Below are 26,846 nucleotides of genomic sequence, written 5' to 3' on the forward strand. Positions count from 1 at the left end.
AAGCGTATTACTTAACTAAATATTTGCAACTTGTTCTTTTCTTTTCGCTATTAATTGATTGAAAACACTTATGATATCTTTGAAAACCAATTCCATGTGTTAAAATTGTTCAATATTTCTTTTACAATCATAGTCTATTAATTGATTGAAACACTTATGAATATCGTTGAAAAACAATCTCATGTGTTAAAATTGTGTTTTCGTATGTTCTAAGGTCTATTAATTGATTCAAACACCTAGGATACACCCTTGAAAAACCATTTCATGTGTTCAAATAGTATTTTGATATGTTTAATACTTCTTTTACAACCTAAGGTCTATTCATTGATTGAAACACTTATGATATCTTTGAAAAACAATTTCATGTGTTAAAATTGTGTTTTGATATGTTTAATACTTCTTTCATTTACAATCTAAGGTTTTATAAGCTATGAAACTATAAGAAAGTGAATGTTCTGTATAATAATAGTTTATTAAAAGTATCTTAACTATTGAAAACAAGCGTATTACTTAACTAAATATTTGCAACTTGTTCTTTTCTTTTCGCTATTAATTGATTGAAAACACTTATGATATCTTTGAAAACCAATTCCATGTGTTAAAATTGTTTAATATTTCTTTTACAATCATAGTCTATTAATTGATTGAAACACTTATGAATATCGTTGAAAAACAATCTCATGAGTTAAAATTGAGTTTTCCTATGTTCTAAGGTCTATTAATTGATTCAAACACCTAGGATACACCCTTGAAAAACCATTTCATGTGTTCAAATTGTATTTTGATATGTTTAATACTTCTTTTACAACCTAAGGTCTATTCATTGATTGAAACACTTATGATATCTTTGAAAAACAATTTCATGTGTTAAAATTGTGTTTTGATATGTTCAATACTTCTTTCATTTACAATCTAAGGTTTTATAACCTAGGAAACTATAAGAAAGTGAATGTTCTGTATAAAAATAGTTTATTAAAAGTATCTTAACTATTGAAAACAAGCGTATTATTTAACTAAATATTTGCAACTTGTTCTTTTCTTTTCGCTATTAATTGATGGAAAACACTTATGATATCTTTGAAAACCAATTCCATGTGTTAAAATTGTTCAATATTTTTTTTACAATCATAGTCTATTAATTGATTGAAACACTTATGAATATCGTTGAAAAACAATCTCATGTGTTAAAATTGTGTTTTCGTATGTTCTAAGGTCTATTAATTGATTCAAACACCTAGGATACACCCTTGAAAAACCATTTCATGTGTTCAAATTGTATTTTGATATGTTTAATACTTCTTTTACAACCTAAGGTCTATTCATTGATTGAAACACTTATGATATCTTTGAAAAAAAAATTCATGTGTTAAAATTGTGTTTTGATATGTTTAATACTTCTTTCATTTACAATAACCTAGGAAACTATAAGAAAGTGAATGTTCTGTATAATAATAGTTTATTAAAAGTATCTTAACTATTGAAAACAAGCGTATTACTTCACTAAATATTTGCAACTTGTTCTTTTCTTTTCGCTATTAATTGATTGAAAACACTTATGATATCTTTGAAAACCAATTCCATGTATTAAAATTGTTCAATATTTTTTTTACAATCTTAGTCTATTAATTGATTGAAACACTTATGAATATCGTTGAAAAACAATCTCATGTGTTAAAATTGTGTTTTCGTATGTTCTAAGGTCTATTAATTGTTTCAAACACCTAGGATACACCCTTGAAAAACCATTTTATGTATTCAAATTGTATTTTGATATGTTTAATACTTCTTTTACAACCAAAGGTCTATTCATTGATTGAAAGACTTATGTTATCTTTGAAAAACAATTTCATGTGTTAAAATTGTGTTTTGATATGTTTAATACTTCTTTCATTTACAATCTAAGGTTTTATAACCTAGGAAACTATAAGAAAGTGAATGTTCTGTATCATAATAGTTTATTAAAAGTATCTTAACTATTGAAAACAAGCGTATTACTTAACTAAATGTTTGCAACTTGTTCTTTTCTTTTCGCTATTAATTGATTGAAAACACTTATGATATCTTTGAAAACCAATTCCATGTGTTAAAATTGTTCAATATTTCTTTTACAATCTTAGTCTATTAATTGATTGAAACACTTATGAATATCGTTGAAAAACAATCTCATGTGTTAAAATTGTGTTTTCGTATGTTCTAAGGTCTATTAATTGATTCAAACACCTAGGATACACCCTTGAAAAACCATTTCATGTGTTCAAATAGTATTTTGATATGTTTAATACTTCTTTTACAACCTAAGGTCTATTCATTGATTGAAACACTTATGATATCTTTGAAAAACAATTTCATGTGTTAAAATTGTGTTTTGATATGTTTAATACTTCTTTCATTTACAATCTAAGGTTTTATAACCTAGGAAACTATAAGAAAGTGAATGTTCTGTATAATAATAGTTTATTAAAAGTATCTTAACTATTGAAAACAAGCGTATTATTTAACTAAATATTTGCAACTTGTTCTTTTCTTTTCGCTATTAATTGATTGAAAACACTTATGATATCTTTGAAAACCAATTCCATGTGTTAAAATTGTTCAATATTTTTTTTACAATCATAGTCTATTAATTGATTGAAACACTTATGAATATCGTTGAAAAACAATCTCATGTGTTAAAATTGTGTTTTCGTATGTTCTAAGGTCTATTAATTGATTCAAACACCTAGGATACACCCTTGAAAAACCATTTCATGTGTTCAAATAGTATTTTGATATGTTTAATACTTCTTTTACAACCTAAGGTCTATTCATTGATTGAAACACTTATGATATCTTTGAAAAACAATTTCATGTGTTAAAATTGTGTTTTGATATGTTTAATACTTCTTTCATTTACAATCTAAGGTTTTATAACCTATGAAACTATAAGAAAGTGAATGTTCTGTATAATAATAGTTTATTAAAAGTATCTTAACTATTGAAAACAAGCGTATTACTTAACTAAATATTTGCAACTTGTTCTTTTCTTTTCGCTATTAATTGATTGAAAACACTTATGATATCTTTGAAAACCAATTCCATGTGTTAAAATTGTTCAATATTTCTTTTACAATCATAGTCTATTAATTGATTGAAACACTTATGAATATCGTTGAAAAACAATCTCATGTGTTAAAATTGTGTTTTCGTATGTTCTAAGGTCTATTAATTGATTCAAACACCTAGGATACACCCTTGAAAAACCATTTCATGTGTTCAAATAGTATTTTGATATGTTTAATACTTCTTTTACAACCTAAGGTCTATTCATTGATTGAAACACTTATGATATCTTTGAAAAACAATTTCATGTGTTAAAATTGTGTTTTGATATGTTTAATACTTCTTTCATTTACAATCTAAGGTTTTATAACCTAGGAAACTATAAGAAAGTGAATGTTCTGTATAATAATAGTTTATTAAAAGTATCTTACCTATTGAAAACAAGCGTATTACTTAACTAAATATTTGCAACTTGTTCTTTTCTTTTCGCTATTAATTGATCGAAAACACTTATGATATCTTTGAAAACCAATTCCATGTGTTAAAATTGTTCAATATTTCTTTTACAATCTTAGTCTATTAATTGATTGAAACACTTATGAATATCGTTGAAAAACAATCTCATGTGTTAAAATTGTGTTTTTGTATGTTCTAAGGTCTATTAATTGATTCAAACACCTAGGATACACCCTTGAAAAACCATTTCATGTGTTCAAATAGTATTTTGATATGTTTAATACTTCTTTTACAACCTAAGGTCTATTCATTGATTGAAACACTTATGATATCTTTGAAAAACAATTTCATGTGTTAAAATTGTGTTTTGATATGTTTAATACTTCTTTCATTTACAATCTAAGGTTTTATAACCTAGGAAACTATAAGAAAGTGAATGTTCTGTATAATAATAGTTTATTAAAAGTATCTTAACTATTGAAAACAAGCGTATTACTTAACTAAATATTTGCAACTTGTTCTTTTCTTTTCGCTATTAATTGATCGAAAACACTTATGATATCTTTGAAAACCAATTCCATGTGTTAAAATTGTTCAATATTTCTTTTACAGTCATCGTCTATTAATTGATTGAAACACTTATGAATATCGTTGAAAAACAATCTCATGTGTTAAAATTGTGTTTTCGTATGTTCTAAGGTCTATTAATTGATTCAAACACCTAGGATACACCCTTGAAAAACCATTTGATGTGTTCAAATAGTATTTTGATATGTTTAATACTTCTTTTACAACCTAAGGTCTATTCATTGATTGAAACACTTATGATATCTTTGAAAAACAATTTCATGTGTTAAAATTGTGTTTTGATATGTTTAATACTTCTTTCATTTACAATCTAAGGTTTTATAACCCAGGAAACTATAAGAAAGTGAATGTTCTGTATAATAATAGTTTATTAAAAGTATCTTAACTATTGAAAACAAGCGTATTACTTAATTAAATGTTTGCAACTTGTTGTTTTCTTTTCGCTATTAATTGATTGAAAACACTTATGATATCTTTCAAAACCAATTCCATGTGTTAAAATTGTTCAATATTTCTTTTACAATCTTAGTCTATCAATTGATTGAAACACATATGAATATCGTTGGAAAACAATCTCATGTGTTAAAATTGTGTTTTCGTATGTTCTAAGGTCCATTAATTGATTCAAACACCTAGGATACACCATTGAAAAACCATTTCATGTGTTCAAATTGTATTTTGATATGTTTAATACTTCTTTTACAACCTAAGGTCTATTCATTGATTGAAACACTTATTATATCTTTGAAAAACAATTTCATGTGTTAAAATTGTGTTTTGATATGTTTAATACTTCTTTCATTTACAATCTAAGGTTTTATAACCTATGAAACTATAAGAAAGTGAATGTTCTGTATAATAATAGTTTATTAAAAGTATCTTAACTATTGAAAACAAGCGTATTACTTAACTAAATATTTGCAACTTGTTCTTTTCTTTTCGCTATTAATTGATTGAAAACACTTATGATATCTTTGAAAACCAATTCCATGTGTTAAAATTGTCTTTTGATATGTTCAATATTTCTTTTACAATCTTAGTCTATTAATTGATTGAAACACTTATGAATATCGTTGAAAAACAATCTCATGTGTTAAAATTGTGTTTTTGTATGTTCTAAGGTCTATTAATTGATTCAGACACCTAGGATACACCCTTGAAAAACCATTTCATGTGTTCAAATAGTATTTTGATATGTTTAATACTTCTTTTACAACCTAAGGTCTATTCATTGATTGAAACACTTATGATATCTTTGAAAAACAATTTCATGTGTTAAAATTGTGTTTTGACATGTTTAATACTTCTTTCATTTACAATCTAAGGTTTTATAACCTAGGAAACTATAAGAAAGTGAATGTTCTGTATAATAATAGTTTATTAAAAGTATCTTAACTATTGAAAACAAGCGTATTACTTAACTAAATATTTGCAACTTGTTCTTTTCTTTTCGCTATTAATTGATCGAAAACACTTATGATATCTTTGAAAACCAATTCCATGTGTTAAAATTGTTCAATATTTCTTTTACAATCATCGTCTATTAATTGATTGAAACACTTATGAATATCGTTGAAAGACAATCTCATGTGTTAAAATTGTGTTTTCGTATGTTCTAAGGTCTATTAATTGATTCAAACACCTAGGATACACCCTTGAAAAACCATTTGATGTGTTCAAATAGTATTTTGATATGTTTAATACTTCTTTTACAACCTAAGGTCTATTCATTGATTGAAACACTTATGATATCTTTGAAAAACAATTTCATGTGTTAAAATTGTGTTTTGATATGTTTAATACTTCTTTCATTTACAATCTAAGGTTTTATAACCTATGAAACTATAAGAAAGTGAATGTTCTGTATAATAATAGTTTATTAAAAGTATCTTAACTATTGAAAACAAGCGTATTACTTAACTAAATATTTGCAACTTGTTCTTTTCTTTTCGCTATTAATTGATTGAAAACACTTATGATATCTTTGAAAACCAATTCTATGTGTTAAAATTGTTCAATATTTCTTTTACAATCATAGTCTATTAATTGATTGAAACACTTATGAATATCGTTGAAAAACAATCTCATGTGTTAAAATTGTGTTTTCGTATGTTCTAAGGTCTATTAATTGATTCAAACACCTAGGATACACCCTTGAAAAACCATTTCATGTGTTCAAATAGTATTTTGATATGTTTAATACTTCTTTTACAACCTAAGGTCTATTCATTGATTGAAACACTTATGATATCTTTGAAAAACAATTTCATGTGTTAAAATTGTGTTTTGATATGTTTAATACTTCTTTCATTTACAATCTAAGGTTTTATAACCTATGAAACTATAAGAAAGTGAATGTTCTGTATAATAATAGTTTATTAAAAGTATCTTAACTATTGAAAACAAGCGTATTACTTAACTAAATATTTGCAACTTGTTCTTTTCTTTTCGCTATTAATTGATTGAAAACACTTATGATATCTTTGAAAACCAATTCCATGTGTTAAAATTGTTCAATATTTCTTTTACAATCATAGTCTATTAATTGATTGAAACACTTATGAATATCGTTGAAAAACAATCTCATGAGTTAAAATTGAGTTTTCCTATGTTCTAAGGTCTATTAATTGATTCAAACACCTAGGATACACCCTTGAAAAACCATTTCATGTGTTCAAATTGTATTTTGATATGTTTAATACTTCTTTTACAACCTAAGGTCTATTCATTGATTGAAACACTTATGATATCTTTGAAAAACAATTTCATGTGTTAAAATTGTGTTTTGATATGTTCAATACTTCTTTCATTTACAATCTAAGGTTTTATAACCTAGGAAACTATAAGAAAGTGAATGTTCTGTATAATAATAGTTTATTAAAAGTATCTTAACTATTGAAAACAAGCGTATTATTTAACTAAATATTTGCAACTTGTTCTTTTCTTTTCGCTATTAATTGATTGAAAACACTTATGATATCTTTGAAAACCAATTCCATGTGTTAAAATTGTTAAATATTTTTTTTACAATCATAGTCTATTAATTGATTGAAACACTTATGAATATCGTTGAAAAACAATCTCATGTGTTAAAATTGTGTTTTCGTATGTTCTAAGGTCTATTAATTGATTCAAACACCTAGGATACACCCTTGAAAAACCATTTCATGTGTTCAAATTGTATTTTGATATGTTTAATACTTCTTTTACAACCTAAGGTCTATTCATTGATTGAAACACTTATGATATCTTTGAAAAAAAATTTCATGTGTTAAAATTGTGTTTTGATATGTTTAATACTTCTTTCATTTACAATAACCTAGGAAACTATAAGAAAGTGAATGTTCTGTATAATAATAGTTTATTAAAAGTATCTTAACTATTGAAAACAAGCGTATTACTTCACTAAATATTTGCAACTTGTTCTTTTCTTTTCGCTATTAATTGATTGAAAACACTTATGATATCTTTGAAAACCAATTCCATGTATTAAAATTGTTCAATATTTTTTTTACAATCTTAGTCTATTAATTGATTGAAACACTTATGAATATCGTTGAAAAACAATCTCATGTCTTAAAATTGTGTTTTCGTATGTTCTAAGGTCTATTAATTGATTCAAACACCTAGGATACACCCTTGAAAAACCATTTCATGTGTTCAAATTGTATTTTGATATGTTTAATACTTCTTTTACAACCTAAGGTCTATTCATTGATTGAAACACTTATGATATCTTTGAAAAACAATTTCATGTGTTAAAATTGTGTTTTGATATGTTTAATACTTCTTTCATTTACAATCTAAGGTTTTATAACCCAGGAAACTATAAGAAAGTGAATGTTCTGTATAATAATAGTTTATTAAAAGTATCTTAACTATTGAAAACAAGCGTATTACTTAATTAAATGTTTGCAACTTGTTGTTTTCTTTTCGCTATTAATTGATTGAAAACACTTATGATATCTTTCAAAACCAATTCCATGTGTTAAAATTGTTCAATATTTCTTTTACAATCTTAGTCTATCAATTGATTGAAACACATATGAATATCGTTGGAAAACAATCTCATGTGTTAAAATTGTGTTTTCGTATGTTCTAAGGTCTATTAATTGATTCAAACACCTAGGATACACCATTGAAAAACCATTTCATGTGTTCAAATTGTATTTTGATATGTTTAATACTTCTTTTACAACCTAAGGTCTATTCATTGATTGAAACACTTATGATATCTTTGAAAAACAATTTCATGTGTTAAAATTGTGTTTTGATATGTTTAATACTTCTTTCATTTACAATCTAAGGTTTTATAACCTATGAAACTATAAGAAAGTGAATGTTCTGTATAATAATAGTTTATTAAAAGTATCTTAACTATTGAAAACAAGCGTATTACTTAACTAAATATTTGCAACTTGTTCTTTCCTTTTCGCTATTAATTGATTGAAAACACTTATGATATCTTTGAAAACCAATTCCATGTATTAAAATTGTTCAATATTTTTTTTACAATCTTAGTGTATTAATTGATTGAAACACTTATGAATATCGTTGAAAAACAATCTCATGTGTTAAAATTGTGTTTTCGTATGTTCTAAGGTCTATTAATTGATTCAAACACCTAGGATACACCCTTGAAAAACCATTTCATGTGTTCAAATTGTATTTTGATATGTTTAATACTTCTTTTACAACCTAAGGTCTATTCATGGATTGAAACACTTATGTTATCTTTGAAAAACAATTTCATGTGTTAAAATTGTGTTTTGATATGTTTAATACTTCTTTCATTTACAATTTAAGGTTTTATAACCTAGGAAACTATAAGAAAGTGAATGTTCTGTATAATAATAGTTTATTAAAAGTATCTTAACTATTGAAAACAAGCGTATTACTTAACTAAATGTTTGCAACTTGTTCTTTTCTTTTCGCTATTAATTGATTGAAAACACTTATGATATCTTTGAAAACCAATTCCATGTGTTAAAATTGGTCAATATTTCTTTTACAATCTTAGTCTATTAATTGATTGAAACACTTATGAATATCGTTGAAAAACAATCTCATGTGTTAAAATTGTGTTTTCTTATGTTCTAAGGTCTATTAATTGATTCAAACACCTAGGATACACCCTTGAAAAACCATTTCATGTGTTCAAATAGTATTTTGATATGTTTAATACTTCTTTTACAACCTAAGGTCTATTCATTGATTGAAACACTTATGATATCTTTGAAAAACAATTTCATGTGTTAAAATTGTGTTTTGATATGTTTAATACTTCTTTCATTTACAATCTAAGGTTTTATAACCTAGGAAACTATAAGAAAGTGAATGTTCTGTATAATAATAGTTTATTAAAAGTATCTTCACTGTTGAAAACAAGCGTATTACTTAACTAAATGTTTGCAACTTGTTCTTTTCTTTTCGCTATTAATTGATTGAAAACACTTATGATATCTTTGAAAACCAATTCCATGTGTTAAAATTGTTCAATATTTCTTTTACAATCTTAGTCTTTTAATTGATTGAAACACTTATGAATATCGTTGAAAAACAACCTCATGTGTTAAAATTGTGTTTTCGTATGTTCTAAGGTCTATTAATTGATTCAAACACTAGGATACACCCTTGAAAAACCATTTCATGTGGTCAAATTGTATTTTGATATGTTTAATACTTCTTTTACAACCTAAGGTCTATTCATTGATTGAAACACTTATGATATCTTTGAAAAACAATTTCATGTGTTAAAATTGTGTTTTGATATGTTTAATACTTCTTTCATTTACAATCTAAGGTTTTATAACCTATGAAACTATAAGAAAGCGAATGTTCTGTATAAAAATAGTTTATTAAAAGTATCTTAACTATTGAAAACAAGCGTATTACTTAACTAAATATTTGCAACTTGTTCTTTTCTTTTCGCTATTAATTGATTGAAAACACTTATGATATCTTTGAAAACCAATTCCATGTGTGAAAATTGTTCAATATTTCTTTTACAATCTTAGTCTATTAATTGATTGAAACACTTATGAATATCGTTGAAAATCAATCTCATGTGTTAAAATTGTGTTTTCGTATGTTCTAAGGTCTATTAATTGATTCAAACACCTAGGATACACCCTTGAAAAACCATTTCATGTGTTCTAATTGTATTTTGATATGTTTAATACTTCTTTTACAACCTAAGGTCTATTCATTGATTGAAACACTTATGATATCTTTGAAAAACAATTTCATGTGTTAAAATTGTGGTTTGATATGTTTAATACTTCTTTCATTTACAATCTAAGGTTTTATAACCTATGAAACTATAAGAAAGTGAATGTTCTGTATAATAATAGTTTATTAAAAGTATCTTAACTATTGGAAACAAGCGTATTACTTAACTAAATATTTGCAACTTGTTCTTTTCTTTTCGCTATTAATTGATTGAAAACACTTATGATATCTTTGAAAACCAATTCCATGTGTTAAAATTGTTCAATATTTCTTTTACAATCATAGTCTATTAATTGATTGAAACACTTATGAATATCGTTGAAAAACAATCTCATGTGTTAAAATTGTGTTTTCGTATGTTCTAAGGTCTATTAATTGATTCAAACACCTAGGATACACCCTTGAAAAACCATTTCATGTGTTCAAATAGTATTTTGATATGTTTAATACTTCTTTTACAACCTAAGGTCTATTCATTGATTGAAACACTTATGATATCTTTGAAAAAAAAATTTCATGTGTTAAAATTGTGTTTTGATATGTTTAATACTTCTTTCATTTACAATCTAAGGTTTTATAACCTATGAAACTATAAGAAAGTGAATGTTCTGTATAATAATAGTTTATTAAAAGTATCTTAACTATTGAAAACAAGCGTATTACTTAACTAAATATTTGCAACTTGTTCTTTTTCTTTTCGCTATTAATTGATTGAAAACACTTATGATATCTTTGAAAACCAATTCCATGTGTTAAAATTGTTCAATATTTCTTTTACAATCATAGTCTATTAATTGATTGAAACACTTATGAATATCGTTGAAAAACAATCTCATGTGTTAAAATTGTGTTTTCGTATGTTCTAAGGTCTATTAATTGATTCAAACACCTAGGATACACCCTTGAAAAACCATTTCATGTGTTCAAATAGTATTTTGATATGTTTAATACTTCTTTTACAACCTAAGGTCTATTCATTGATTGAAACACTTATGATATCTTTGAAAAACAATTTCATGTGTTAAAATTGTGTTTTGATATGTTTAATACTTCTTTCATTTACAATCTAAGGTTTTATAACCTAGGAAACTATAAGAAAGTGAATGTTCTGTATAATAATAGTTTATTAAAAGTATCTTAACTATTGAAAACAAGCGTATTACTTAACTAAATGTTTGCAACTTGTTCTTTTCTTTTCGCTATTAATTGATTGAAAACACTTATGATATCTTTGAAAACCAATTCCATGTGTTAAAATTGTTCAATATTTCTTTTACAATCTTAGTCTATTAATTGATTGAAACACTTATGAATATCGTTGAAAAACAATCTCATGTGTAAAATTGTGTTTTTGTATGTTCTAAGGTCTATTAATTGATTCAAACACCTAGGATACACCCTTGAAAAACCATTTCATGTGTTCAAATTGTATTTTGATATGTTTAATACTTCTTTTACAACCTAAGGTCTATTCATTGATTGAAACACTTATGATATCTTTGAAAAACAATTTCATGTGTTAAAATTGTGTTTTGATATGTTTAATACTTCTTTCATTTACAATCTAAGGTTTTATAACCTACGAAACTATAAGAAAGTGAATGTTCTGTATAATAATAGTTTATTAAAAGTATCTTAACTATTGAAAACAAGCGTATTACTTAACTAAATATTTGCAACTTGTTCTTTTCTTTTCTCTATTAATTGATTGAAAACACTTATGATATCTTTGAAAACCAATTCCATGTGTTAAAATTGTTCAATATTTCTTTTACAATCATAGTCTATTAATTGATTGAAACACTTATGAATATCGTTGAAAAAAGATCTCATGTGTTAAAATTGTGTTTTCGTATGTTCTAAGGTCTATTAATTGATTCAAACACCTAGGATACACCCTTGAAAAACCATTTCATGTGTTCAAATAGTATTTTGATATGTTTAATACTTCTTTTACAACCTAAGGTCTATTCATTGATTGAAACACTTATGATATCTTTGAAAAACAATTTCATGTGTTAAAATTGTGTTTTGATATGTTTAATACTTCTTTCATTTACAATCTAAGGTTTTATAACCTATGAAACTATAAGAAAGTGAATGTTCTGTATAATAATAGTTTATTAAAAGTATCTTAACTATTGAAAACAAGCGTATTACTTAACTAAATATTTGCAACTTGTTCTTTTCTTTTCGCTATTAATTGATTGAAAACACTTATGATATCTTTGAAAACCAATTCCATGTGTTAAAATTGTTCAATATTTCTTTTACAATCATAGTCTATTAATTGATTGAAACACTTATGAATATCGTTGAAAAACAATCTCATGTGTTAAAATTTGGTTTTCGTATGTTCTAAGGTCTATTAATTGATTCAAACACCTAGGATACACCCATGAAAAACCATTTCATGTGTTCAAATAGTAGTTTGATATGTTTAATACTTCTTTTACAACCTAAGGTCTATTCATTGATTGAAACACTTATGATATCTTTGAAAAACAATTTCATGTGTTAAAATTGTGTTTTGATATGTTTAATTGATGGAGATCAAGCCCAAGAGAACATGGAGGCCACTCATCAAGCTCAAGAAGAGGTGGAGGCACAAATGGAGGACGTCCATGGAGGTCAAAGTCCACCTCAAAGGATTACAAGAAGCATGTTCAAAGCCTTGGGAGCTAGAGGACATTTATTTTCTCTTTTTGTAGTGTCTTTAGTTGAAGGTGCTTAGAGGGAAACCTTAGAAACCTCTTTTGTTATAGCATCTTTTAGGCTTTAGTTAGGAGCTTTAGGGGGGTGTATTAGTAGATAGGTGTAGAAGTAGAATAGGGGGTGCCAAAGTGAAGGAAAGGATCACACCTTCCTTGCTTTGCAAATAGGCGCCGGTTCTAGTTTGAATTAGGAGGGAATTTTGAATTGTTTTAGCTTTCTTTTTCAGCACCTTAGGCTATAAATAGAGGTGCCTTCCTTGTAAATTTGAGATTTGAATTTATCTAAAGAAACTATACTCAAAATTGGAGTGAGCATTTGGAGAGCTTTGAGCTTCTTCTCTAGTCTTATCTTGAAGGACCATGGTTTCCTCAAGTGGCGGCTTCCACACTCATCTAGGAGCATCCATACTTCTAGTGGCGTGATCATCCAACCTATCTTCCATCTTCATGAGCATTCTCTTCTCCTTCCTTTCTTCTTCTTCAATTGTTCATGTTACCTTGTGTTTTGAGTTGTCTAGCTTTCGGTTTTTCTATTTTCAGCACCTATATTCTGTTTTGTTTTTAAATTCTGTTCGGTTCTTTTGTTTAGTAGCTTAATTCTGTTCGGTTAATCTAGTTCTTTTCCTTTGTTGATTCAATTTGACAATATTTGGTTCATCCAAATGAGTTTGGGATTTGGTACTTGTTATTGGTGAGTTCTTGATCTTAGAACCATGATCCAACTTCTAAGAAAGTGCCTCTACATTTTCCAGCTCAAGGTGATTCCTCAAAGTGTCAAGAATCTTGTTCTATGTGGCTATTGGAATCACATCATTAATACTTCTTTCATTTACAATCTAAGGTTTTATAACCTATGAAACTATAAGAAAGTGAATGTTCTGTATAATAATAGTTTATTAAAAGTATCTTAACTATTGAAAACAAGCGTATTAGTTAACTAAATATTTGCAACTTGTTCTTTTCTTTTCGCTATTAATTGATTGAAAACACTTATGATATCTTTGAAAACCAATTCCATGTGTTAAAATTGTTCAATATTTCTTTTACAATCTTAGTCTATTAATTGATTGAAACACTTATGAATATCGTTGAAAAACAATCTCATGTGTTAAAATTGTGTTTTCGTATGTTCTAAGGTCTATTAATTGATTCAAACACCTAGGATACACCCTTGAAAAACCATTTCATGTGTTCAAATTGTATTTTGATATGTTTAATACTTCTTTTACAACCTAAGGTCTATTCATTGATTGAAACACTTATGATATCTTTGAAAAACAATTTCATGTGTTAAAATTTTGTTTTGATATGTTTAATACTTCTTTCATTTACAATCTAAGGTTTTATAACCTAGGAAACTATAAGAAAGTGAATGTTCTGTATAATAATAGTTTACTAAAAGTATCTTAACTGTTGAAAACAAGCGTATTACTTAACTAAATGTTTGCAACTTGTTCTTTTCTTTTCACTATTAATTGATTGAAAACACTTATTGATGGAGGAGGGCCCAAGCTCACCACACTATGAAAGCCAAAGCTTCCAAGACTAGACTGTCTAGCCCATGAGGAGCGTCTAGTCTCAAATGGAGCGTCTAGCCTATGATGAGGAGCGTCTAGGCCATGATGAGGAGTGGCTACATAAGGAGCATCTAGAAGGAATCCTAGACCGTCTAACTCACCACACATGGATCAAGCTACGGTTTTTGAAAACCTTGTAATTGTTGCATAAAGGCCCATTAGGGGTGCTTAGTAATTAGAGTAATGTAGAAAGCATATTTGAGTGAAACATTCTAGAAGCTCTCTAGGTTTGGCCGGTCATGAGCACATGGCACATGGCTTTGTGAATTGCATTTAATTTGGTTTTCATTTCATTAGGCATTAGCTTAAAACTTACGGCCAAGTAGCTTATAAATAGGGAGGCCTACACTTTGTATTTGCAAGTTTATTGTGAGTAAAGTTATGCTGCCATTTTGTGCCAAGCTTTGCTTCTCCCTATAATTCTAGGCTCTAAAACTTCATCTCGTTCACCTCTCCTTGGGTTGGCCGAACCTCCCTAGCTTCATACACATCATGCACCTTCAAGATCAACACCACTCTTAGGAGGATCTTGCTCACACACCTTCATAGCTTCCGCACCCCTTTTCCTTACATGATTCAAGAAGACCTTCATGTAATGCCATCATTTGGTATCATGAGCTATGGTTCTTCAAGATGAGTTGCTTTTGGTCTTTCATTTCTAGTTCTTCTTTTATTTCATGTTGTTTATCTTTTCCATAATTGTCTTGCTGTTTTTTGCATTTTAATTTGTTTTGGTGTGCTTTGTGGAAGATCCAACCGAAGCACTTTTGTTCAATTGATCTTGAACAAGTTCTTGTGCAAATTGTGATAGGATTCCATACACCTTTGAGTTGCTATTTTCTTTTAGGCTTTTGAGTCTTTATTGCTTTCTTATTTGGTTCATATTATGCTTTTGAGTCTTTAATTTCTGAATCATATATGTTTTGTCAAGTCATGTTCATCCACAATGTCAACAATTCTTAGTAGTCCTTTATTTGGCTTGATTGTTTCTTGATTTTGGGTATCTTTAATTGCTTTGAATCTGCTGTTCTTTGATCTTTTGGTACCTTTTTAATTTTAGTTTGAGTTCATATTGTGTTTAGATCCTACACAATTCTATTTCACAAATTTCCATTGTGTCTAAACTTTGGTATCTTGCTGTTTTTGTTTCCAGTTTTCAGAATCCCCTGTTTCAGATTTTCTGTGCTGACTGTTTTGATCCAGAAAAATATTTACACTCATAGGAAAATTTTGATTCTCTGGAATTTGAAAGTTTGAAGTGTTATAGAAAGGACAAAAAAAGAATTAGTCCAAAAGAAGCAACAGAAAAAAAATGATAAATCTTTTAAAATCAGTGTGCATATCTGAGGCGCTACAGCTGGCGTAACTGAACACCAAAATTGCAAAATTTATTAAAATAAATTGGTGCATGCGTTTTGAGTGATTCCAAAGTCAGATTTTAGCTAAGATCTTGAATATCTTGCATATCAAATTTCAGAATCATATCTTAAAAACACAGATCAGCATAAATTGGGAAAAACACATTTCTGGCCCACAACATTTTCCAGTGGTGCTGTTTTTTTATTTGGTCATCTAATTCTAGTGCTATTCTTAGGATTCTTTTGTGTGCCTACCTTTATTTTGGTACCTTTTATTTGCTTGCTTAATATTTCTTGAACCTCTTTCTAGTTGTCATGATCTAACTCCTTTTGGTGGTACTGTTTTATTCAATTAAATTGTTTCTTGCTTTTGTTCTTTGACCTCTAATTTGGGTGCTGGAATTTTTTCTCCTTTGGTGCTTATGTGAATGGAAACTTGACTTGGTTAAGGTTTAGCCCTTTGATAGGTGCTGGAAATTGGAGAATCAAGACCTTCATTCTAAGGGGAAGACAAAGACAAAGCCGAAGCAAACTTTCTCAAAACACTACACACATTTGGAGGGCTAACAAGCAAAGACAACAAGAGGGAGTGTCACTAGCAAAAAGAGGATCAACAAAGGGGGTTTTTCTTAATTTCCTTATAACTTAATTTGTGTTAATTACCTCTTAATTACGTTTTAGACGGTGAGTGTGTCTTCAAAGGCTCAAAGTGTCCAAGAAGCCTCACCTAGGGCCGAATAGTATAGCATTTTTGTTTAGTAATTGTTACTTGTTTGTATTTGCTTTTCTATTGCTTTAGTAGTGACGCTTTGCATGGTTAGTTTTGTTTTAAATTTGTGTTAAACCGACTAGCTTTGTTGAATAAATAGTTTACATTGTTTTCTTGCATTTATTTCTCAACTTATTTGTGTTCTAAGTGCTTCACTAAGAGAAAGTTTTGTGTGAAGATATTGGAGGATAGTTTTTGGCAAGGAAAAGGCTTGGTACTTAAGTAGTCCTTTGTGACTCACCTCCCTTACCTGGAAAACTACCTTCTTTAACTTTCCTAAACTTTCTCAAAGTAAAACACCTATATACACAAAGTTTTAGCCATGTCTTCTTCTTCTCACTCTCCAAAGTCTATTGAAAGTGAAGTAAAATCTTTGATAACTCTTTTGAAAGAAGTATCACAAGCGGTACAATTAATTTCTTTTAGACAATTGGAGAATGAGAACAAAATCAATGAGTTGGCTAAGGCTCAAGAAGAGAAATCACAAAAAACACAAAAATAAAAGAAAACGCTTACTCATGCATCTCAAAGTATTGAGTCTCTAGTGGAGGGAAGCCGTAGGATCAATGATTATTACCAACCACCCCCTAGAAGAACTAGGCAAAGGGAGCAAGAGAGCCCAAGGGAAGTAAGGGTAGACCTACCCCATTTCTATGGTAAGGAAGATGTAGAAGCCTACCTAGATTGGGAGATGAAAGTAGAGCAACTCTTTGCTTGCCATAGGGTGAGTGAAGAGAGGAAGGTACCCTTAGCAACCCTTAGTTTCCAAAGCAATGCCATGTATTGGTGGACCTCTCTAGAGAGAGACCGACGTCTTCATAGGGAGCCTTCCATAGAATATTGGAATGACCTTAGGGGAGCCCTAAGACGCGCCACATACCTTCCTACTACCATAGGGAGTTGATGGACAAGCTCCAAAGACTCCAACAAAAGAACTTAAGTGTGGAAGAGTATAAGCAGAAAATGGAGCTCTACATGATGAGAGCATCCATTAGAGAGGAAGAAACCACCACCATATCTAGGTTTCTAAGTGGGCTCAACCTTGAGATAAGGGATAGAGTAGAACTATTACCCTACCAAGACTTGAATGATTTGGTTCGACTTTGCATTAAAGTTGAACAACAAAATTTGCGCAAAACTTCAAGTCAAAGGGTGGGTTCTTACTCCAACTATTATCCCAAGAAAGACTTTAAAAGGGAGGGTAGTACACCTAGAGACGAATCCAAAGAAACTACCAAACCCTTAGTAAAAGATGCCTCCACCCCCTACATCCGTGCTAGGGACACCAAGTGTTTTAAATGTTTTGGAAGAGGGCATGTGCAAGCACAATGTCCAAACCAAAGGGTTTTGTTTTTAAAGGGAAAAGATGAGTACACAAGTGGTGAGGATGAACCTAGTACACAAGGAAAGGGGGAAGGAGAGAGGATAAATCCTTTGGAGGGGGACTTATTGATGATTCAAAGAATCCTCCACAATCAACCTAGTGCATCCAGTGAGACACAGCGAGAGAACATTTTTCATACTAGATGCAATATTTTAGAAAATATATGCTCTCTTATTGTGGATGGTGGATCATGCTGCAATTGCTGTAGCACTAGATTGATTGAAAAACTAAAACTACAAGTAGTTCCTCATCCAAAACCGTACAATTTACAATGGATCTATGAGGATGGAGAACTACGTGTAGACAAACAAGTGGAAATCGAGTTTTCTATAGGTAACTACAAAGACAATGTTTTATGTGATGTAGTACCTATGGAAGCTTGCCACATCTTATTAGGTAGACCATGGCAATTTGATAAGAAAACCTCGCATAATGGTCTAACTAACGAGATCTCGTTCATCCACAAACACAAAAAGTTTGTACTTAGTCCTTTACCACATTCCCAAGTGATAAAAGACCAAATACAAATGAAACACAAAAGGGATGAAGAAAAAATAGAAAAAGAGAAAAAAATTGGGAAACAAAAGGCATGGGAGAATAGTGTTCCTTCCCACAAGGTCATTCAACAAGTCAAGCACATTGAAAATACCTTTACAAACATGCTTCTTGTTGAACAACCTAGCCTTTCCTATGGTAAACGAACACTTGCAAGCATGAGCACAAAAGAAGAGTCTTTAAAAGAAGCTTGCATAGATCAAGACTATATCTCAAATGTGTTAAGATATCCCCAAAAGAATGACAAGTTCTCTATGAGCACCTACCAATTTTTGTATGAAGTAGTGCCTAGAACAACTTGCCATGTCTTATTGAGACAACCATTGCAAAATGTACAAATTTTCATAAACAATGGTTGTACCAACGAGACTCTCTTTGCACATAAGAGAAAAAGTCTACAAGAAGAACTCATGGGACAAATGAGAGTTGATGAAACTCTAGAGCTTTTAAGAGGAAAACTTTTGTCACCCATGAGAAAAGAGGTTCAAAGACATTACTTTAGGTACAACTCTTGTTTTCAAAATACACCTAAAGCAAAGTCTCAAGAACTCTATACTCCTTCACCTTTTGTAAAAGATCCTTGGGAAGACACACATTTCAAATTAGAGCATAAAAGGTCTTGCTTCATTCTTCATGGATATGGATAAACTCGTCCTGAGAAACGTGACAAGCCTCCATGATTTATTGTCAAATGATAGAGCTTCAAAACTTGAAAACATAGCTCTTTCTTCTATGCTTCACGAAATCATGAAGGACACTCACAAACCTTGGGATAAGAATCCTTTTCCTTATAAGCATGCATACAATGGAGTAGTCCATGAGATTACGCATATTTCTCCAAATGAAGTTGTATGTGCCCAATGTCCTCTTACCTATTTTAAGTTGTTACCATTTCTTAAAGGGATTATGCCTAAGGGAAAAGTAACTACTTTTGAAAATTTTCGAAAACATAAGAGGATTAGAGGGCCCCTACAACCCTCAAAAGGGAGGTATTGTGAGAAGTTGGCCAAAACAAGAGAAAAACAAAAATGGCAACTTCACACATTTATTTGTTCTCCAAAGGCTCACCCTAACTCCTTTGCTTTGTTTCAAGATTCACATAGATTGATATTTGATCCGGGAGGACACACCTTGACGAAGCAAGCGGCTGCTATCCGAGATCAAGAATGCACATCTGAGGATAGATCTTCTCAAGAAGGAGGAGATGATGGACACCATCCAGCCACAACCATCCCTTGAGCAAAAGCCTTGGATTTGAGGACAAATCCTTTTCAAGAGGGAGGGGATGATGGAGGAGGGCCCAAGCTCACCACACTATGAAAGCCAAAGCTTCCAAGACTATACTGTCTAGCCCATGAGGAGCGTCTAGTCTCAAATGGAGCGTCTAGCCTATGATGAGGAGCGTCTAGGCCATGATGAGGAGTGGCTACATAAGGAGCATCTAGAAGGAATCCTAGACCGTCTAGCTCACCACACATGGATCAAGCTACGGTTTTGGAAAACCTTGTAATTGTTGCATAAAGGCCCATTAGGGGTGCTTAGTAATTAGAGTAGTGTAGAAAGCATATTTGAGTGAAACATTCTAGAAACTCTCTAGGTATGGCCGGTCATGAGCACATGGCACATGGCTTTGTGAATTGCATTTAATTTGGTTTTCATTTCATTAGGCATTAGCTTAAAACTTACGGCCAAGTAGCTTATAAATAGGGAGGCCTACACTTTGTATTTGCAAGTTTATTGTGAGTAAAGTTATGCTGCCATTTTGTGCCAAGATTTGCTACTCCCTAGAATTCTAGGCTCTAAATTTCATCTCCTTCACCTCTCCTTGGGTTGGCCGAACCTCCCTAGCTTCATACACATCATGCACCTTCAAGATCAACACCACTCTTAGGAGGATCTTGCTCACACACCTTCATAGCTTCCGAACCCCTTTTCCTTACATGATTCAAGAAGACCTTCATGAAATGCCATCACTTATGATATCTTTGAAAACCAATTCCATGTGTTAAAATTGTTCAATATTTCTTGATCCGGCCTGTTGACCAAAACGTTGGAACTTGCCTCGTCAAACTTGGATCGACGTGTGCACCGCTTCAACCTCCGTCCTTCGTCACGATCCACCTCAAGAACCTGCAAAAGAACATAGCGGCGCCGCTGCGGCCGATCGCACTCCAACGCCCAAGTCAGTGACTGAACCACCAAATACTTCAGGAGTAACACTCAAGAACTCTCAAGGAACCGTGAACCAGTTCTCTCTCACAGTATGCTCAAGAACTCGCAAGCGTAAAGAAGACAATCTGAACGTGCGTACCTTAGAAGTTCGTTGGGAAACCCTTATATACCTGGTCACTTTCTCTCTCTTGGCAGTTACACACCTGGACACGTGGCTCGCATCCAGTCGTACACGTGCCATCATCTGGAGCCTCCTTGACTTGGGCGCTGCTTCTGACTCTCTTTTGGCTAAGTTACCTATGCATGGTACTGCCCAGTGCATAGCTAACTTGGAGCGCGATCTTTACTGGGATTGGCGAGTTAGGGTGCCTTCGTACACCTTCCCTGTGGTCTCGCCGGCCGCCTTCATAATCTGCACCACCTTCATCTTCGGCGATGTGCTCGCTCCGGCGATCTCTAATCGCTTGGTCGCCTGAGTTTACATCTGGCGACTTCATCTTTAACCCGGTGACCGCCGGTTCTGGTATGCTGGAGATCAGAGCACGCCAACTTAATAACTGGCGACTTCACGAGCCCCCCGACCTCCTTCCCTTCTGCCAACCTGGCATCTCGTCAACATGCCTATACTGTAGCTTGATGCCACGTCATCACTTCCGACTACCAGGGCGGTACACAAGACCCCCAGTCTTAAGCGAAGACTTGTCCAGCGAAAAGACTAAAGGAGTCACGTCAATACCGATCTACGTGGCACTGGCGCAGAATTCCAAGTTGTTGTACTTTCTGCTTTCCTGACGCTCCACCAAACACTCCTCCCATCGCTCGACACGTGGCTTTATCAACGGTTACCTTCAGTTGCCGTTTGCGCTTCCCAAACTTATTCGAAAAACCCTTAAACTCATTTCGCTCCACTGTTCCATCACTTTCTTCGTATTCTCAGACGCTTCAACTTTCTTCTGCAAAAGCTCTCAACGTTCTTCAACCTCCTGAATCACCAACTTCCTTCATCACTTTTCCGATCATAAAAAGGTACTTCCTTTACTTCTTCTGCTGGTTTTTCCTGCATTTTAACCGATTCGCATCATCCTTTAACTGTCTGGTGCATACGTTGTGGGTTGTTTTTTCCATTTCTCATTTCTCGTAACTTAGGGCTTCGTCTTCGCTACAACGAACCTTCGTTCGTTCGTTTTTTCACCCCTCTTTCACGATCGAGTCAGCCTTTGCGAACCCTGATCACCTTTTCTTTTCTTCTTCTTTTGCAGATGGTTCGCTCAAAGATCACCCCAAATCCTCCTCCCTCGTCTCGAAACCCTCCATCTCAAGCACACAACCAATCGCGAGCACCTGGAGCTTCTTCTTCTCAGGCTGAGAGGCCTGCACCCTCTCGCTCTAACCTGGCTCAGGCCACTCCCCCTGTCGCTGGAGGAGCCTCTGTTCCCTCCCCAGACTTCAAAAAACTGTACCCATGGGCCACCCCGACTTTGTTGAAGGAAACATCTTCTGTAAACTCTGCTGGGGCAGTTCTGCGATTGAAGAAGGGGGACGAGCCTCACCTATCGTTCCACAAGGAGCACGACGAGAAGATGATGGTGCTGCCTTGTTCTCCCGACATGCCGGTGTGCGTTGATGATAAGGGGAACACCGGCGGGTTGTTCTGCCTCATATATACCACTCTGTTCAAGAAGGTGAAACTTAGGTTTCCCTTCACTCGCTTTGAAAGGGAGCTTCTCACCGAGCTCGACATCGCCGCCGCCCAGCTCCATCCCAACAGCTGGGCGTTCGTACGGGCCTTTCAGATCATGTGCGACCACTTGGGGCTGCCAGCGTCAGTGGACGTCTTCCTCTTTCTTTTTGAAGCCAAGCACCCAGGAGACCGCCTGTGGGTGAGCTTGAACGGGATTGCTGGGAGGTCGATCCTCTCTATCTTCCAGCAATCCTACAAAGACTGGAAGGGCAAGTTCGTCCAGGTGCGCCCCAATGACAAGGACGCTTCTCTGCTCGACGGTTTCCCCTTGTATTGGGTAAACAAGGGGAACAAAGAGTCCAAAAGCAGCTTCAGGAGGCCAAGGAGTCCTGATAGCATGGGTGCCTTGGACATGGACCTATGCTTCTTCTGGAAGAGTGTGGCAGACGCCAACATTACCTTCCTCACCACCACGCTCATCTGCTTCGAGTTCTTCGAAGATCAACTTGAAATTCGCATAGGTTAGAACTCACCTCAACGTCTAAGTCTTTATTTTGACATTACCTCTGTTAACTGTTTCTGGGCGTCTTGTGCGTTGTGCGCAAGACTTTGGTTTTATTTTCTGCACCATTCATTTGCTTTGCTGCATACTGCCTTATGCATTTATTTTCCTCTCTGAGCTAACCCATGCATTTTTGCTTTATGCAGATCGTATGTTGGGCCAGGGCAAGCTCGCTGAACTGAGGGCGCTCGCCCGAGCCCACGGGTTGGCATCGGGTTCCCAAACCGTGCCAAACTCTATGGTGGAGATCGCCGCTGCTCAGGGCAGATCGCCACCCAAAGGCCCAACTTCCTCTGAGGCCCAACCCGCCAACCAACGCCAAAAGCTTATCCTCAGGAAACCAAAGAGGAAAGCCCCCCAAGTAGTCCACAAGGAAGAAGAAGAAGATGATGAGGCGACCGAAGACGGCCTCATCGTTAAGAGGAAGAGGGTGGCGCCTTCTTCACCATCTGCTCCACCCTCTCTTCCAACATCAACACCATCATCCAAACCTGCTCCACCTCCAACATTGCTTCCTCCACCAGCTCCTGCCTCGCCAGTCCAAGCGGTTCCATTGGCGTCTGCGCCTCCTATGGCTGAGGGCGCCGAAGCCAACTTCTTGGAGAACCCCCCGAGCGCCTCCACGCCTTACGTATCAGCTGGAGGGGGTCCTCCTTCAAACGCCTCCACCGCAAACGCTGCACCAATCGGGGATGAAGGTGCTCACCACTCTCCAATTCTTATTACTGAATCCCCGACGTCGCCACCACGCCAAGAAGCACCCGCTGAGCAACCAACTCAAGAAGGTGGCGGCGAAAACCAACAACAAGCCCACCCGGTGCCTCCACAAGCAAACCTCTCTCTTGAGGTCAAGAGGATGTGGGAGCCTTTCTCAGCGAAACTAAAGATGATGGCGGAGGATTTCCCCTCCATTATATCTAAGGCTGTGGAGAGCTCCACCAGGAAGCTCCAGGATGACCTCTTCACACTCCGAACTGAGAATAACTCCATAAGGATTGAGGCGGAGAGGTTATCCTGCAATCTTACACTCGCCGAGATTGAACACTCCCGAGTAGAAGATGCAATGAGCACCGAGCTCCGGGTGGCGCGCAAGGAGGCCACCGATCTACGCCATAAGGTGCAGCTTTTGGCTCAAGAGAAGATTGAGCTGGAGAGCAAGCTGGTGCCTTATCGCGTGAAAGTGGCTGACCTGGAGGCCTTGATTAAAACTGACGCCGCCAAGGTGAAGAAACTCGAACAAAGGTCAGCCGATCGGGAGGTCTTCCTGGGAAAGGTGGAAAAAGAGAGGGACGACACCATGGCGAAGCTTGCCGAAGCCAACGAGGAAAAAAGGAAAATCGCCGCTGAACTGGGCCAGGTGAAGGCAGAATCCAAGAAGCTTGCTGAAGACCTTCTTCAAGCTCGAGAAACAAATGAAGATCTCAAGAAACAAGCTGAAGAGCTGAAGCAGAAGAACGAGGGGCTGAAGAAACAGATTGAAGAACTTGATCTGAGTTCTGCCAAGATTCTTGCTGCTGGATTCGAGGCCGCCCGGGAACAGTTCGCCTGCCTGTACCCCGATCTAGACCTTACCATGGTGTCTCTCAACAACGAGGTTGTGGATGGGAAGGTTGTTCCCGCTGAAGACTGATTGATTCCCTCCATCCACTACCTTTGTGCTTTCTCCTTACATATGATTGTAATAAACTTTTCTATTTTCCTGTACATGTGCCTTGAACTGATATTTACTTTATGATAAGGTCTTCGTATTTCTTCTTATAACTTCTTTGGCTGCTTTATCTTTGTTTGCACAATTTTTCTTCAAGAAATTAACTTAGCAATTTCGTAAGCGCGATCATATACTTAACTGCTTCGAACCACTTCGATTTCGAATAATCAATCACTCTAACAACTTGTAATCTCAAGGCAATGAACCTTAGCGTAGAATCGTTCTTCAAATAACAAACTTCAACTCAACTAATGGCTTAAGACATCGCTCACCCGATCTGCCCTATCAGAACGTGATGTGTTTCCACTAGCCATATAGAGAAAGGTTCTTGACCTTCTTAGGAATCACCTTGAGTTGGACATTATAGAGGAACTTTTCTTAGAGTTGGATCATTGTTCTAAGACAAGAACTCACCAAAAACTAGTACCAAATCCCAAACTCATTTGGATGAACCAATTGTAGTCAAATTGAACTGAACAAATGAGCAAGAAAAGCAAAGGAACAAGATGAATGGACAGAATTATAAAACTGCCGAACCAAAAACTCATAAAAACAGCAAGAACATCTAACCAAAACTCAAGAACACAAGCTAACACAAACAATAGAAAGAGGAGAAAGGAAGGAGAGAAGAAATGCGCATGAAGATGGAAGGAGGATGGATGATCTCGCCACTAGAAGTGTGGAATGCTCCTAGATGAGAGTGATGCCGCCACTTGAGGACTCCATTGATCCATCAAGATAAGACTAGAGAAGAAGGCTCAAAGCTCTCCAAAGTTCACTCAAAATTTGAGTAGAGTTTTCTTAGATTAATTCCAATCTGAATTTTACAAAGGAAACACCTCTATTTATAGCCTAAGGTGCTCAAAAATAGGTGGGAAATTTCAAATAAACTCATTTGAAATTCCCACAAAAAACAAGTCACATGGGAGGTGTGACCTTTTTCTACTATGACACCTCCCAAAAACTACACCTACACCACTCTCCGAAGTCACATGGACAATGTGACTTTATTTTACATTTTCACACACCTTTATTTAATAACCACACCTCCTAAAACTATACAAGAGTATTTCAAAACTTGGCCTTGCCCCTCATGGGATGGACTTGGGCTCTTTGGGCTTTGGCCTTCTTGGGCTTGGGCTTGGGCTTTGGGCTTGGGCCTCATCTTTATTTTATGTCTTCTTTTAATTTTGAGAAGACTAGAAGGAAGAACTTCAAATGTGAGGGTGGATGTCCTCTTCCTCCATTAATAAAAGCCTCCTTTATTTGATTCTCATCAGAACGGGTCTTAACTTTCTCGCCATTGCTTGAACTTTTCCTGGTCGCCAAAGACTCTTGGCGATATCAGCTTCTTCCCGCCTTCACAACTTGGCCATTGTTCCTTCACCTGGGGGTAGAGGCGCCTTTCGGATCCTTCTCTACCTCCTTGAGCTTCAGAACAAGAGACCGGGTGGCTAGGCATTCTCTTCGAACCTACCTTAGCCACCCTCCAAACTTCTTCCACCCTTTACACCATACCTGAACTCGTTCGAGACGAGAAGGATTTTATCTTGCCTGAACTCGCTAATCGGCGAGAAGGTCTTTAACTCGCCTGAACTCGCTCATAGGCGAGAAGGTCTTTCACTCGTGCCTCTACATTGCCCCAGGGGTTACATCTCCTCTCCCCCAGAAACATTGAGGAATTTTTGTTGGTGCCTCTACATTGCCCCAGGGGTTACATCTTCTCGCCCCCAGAAACACTGAGGACTTTTCACTGGTGCCTCTGCATTGCCTCAGGGGTTACATCTTCTCGCCCCCAGAAACACTGAGGACTTTTCACTCTTCCTCGCCTGCACTCGCTCGACGGCGAGGAGGTCTTTTATCTCGCCTTAGGACGCGCGAGGGCGTTGAGGTCTTTTAACTGGTGCCTCCGATCGCCGAAAGACGATGAGGACTTTAACTTTAACTGGTGCCTCCGATCGCCGAAAGACGATGAGGACTTTAAAAACTTTTTAGAAAGCATGCAGCATATCTTTACTTGCCTTAAATCACATATAAGTGACAAGGTCTTTC

This window comes from Phaseolus vulgaris, chromosome 8 (genome assembly GCF_051622355.1).
Source record: "Phaseolus vulgaris cultivar YP4 chromosome 8, ASM5162235v1, whole genome shotgun sequence".
NCBI lineage: Eukaryota > Viridiplantae > Streptophyta > Magnoliopsida > Fabales > Fabaceae > Phaseolus > Phaseolus vulgaris.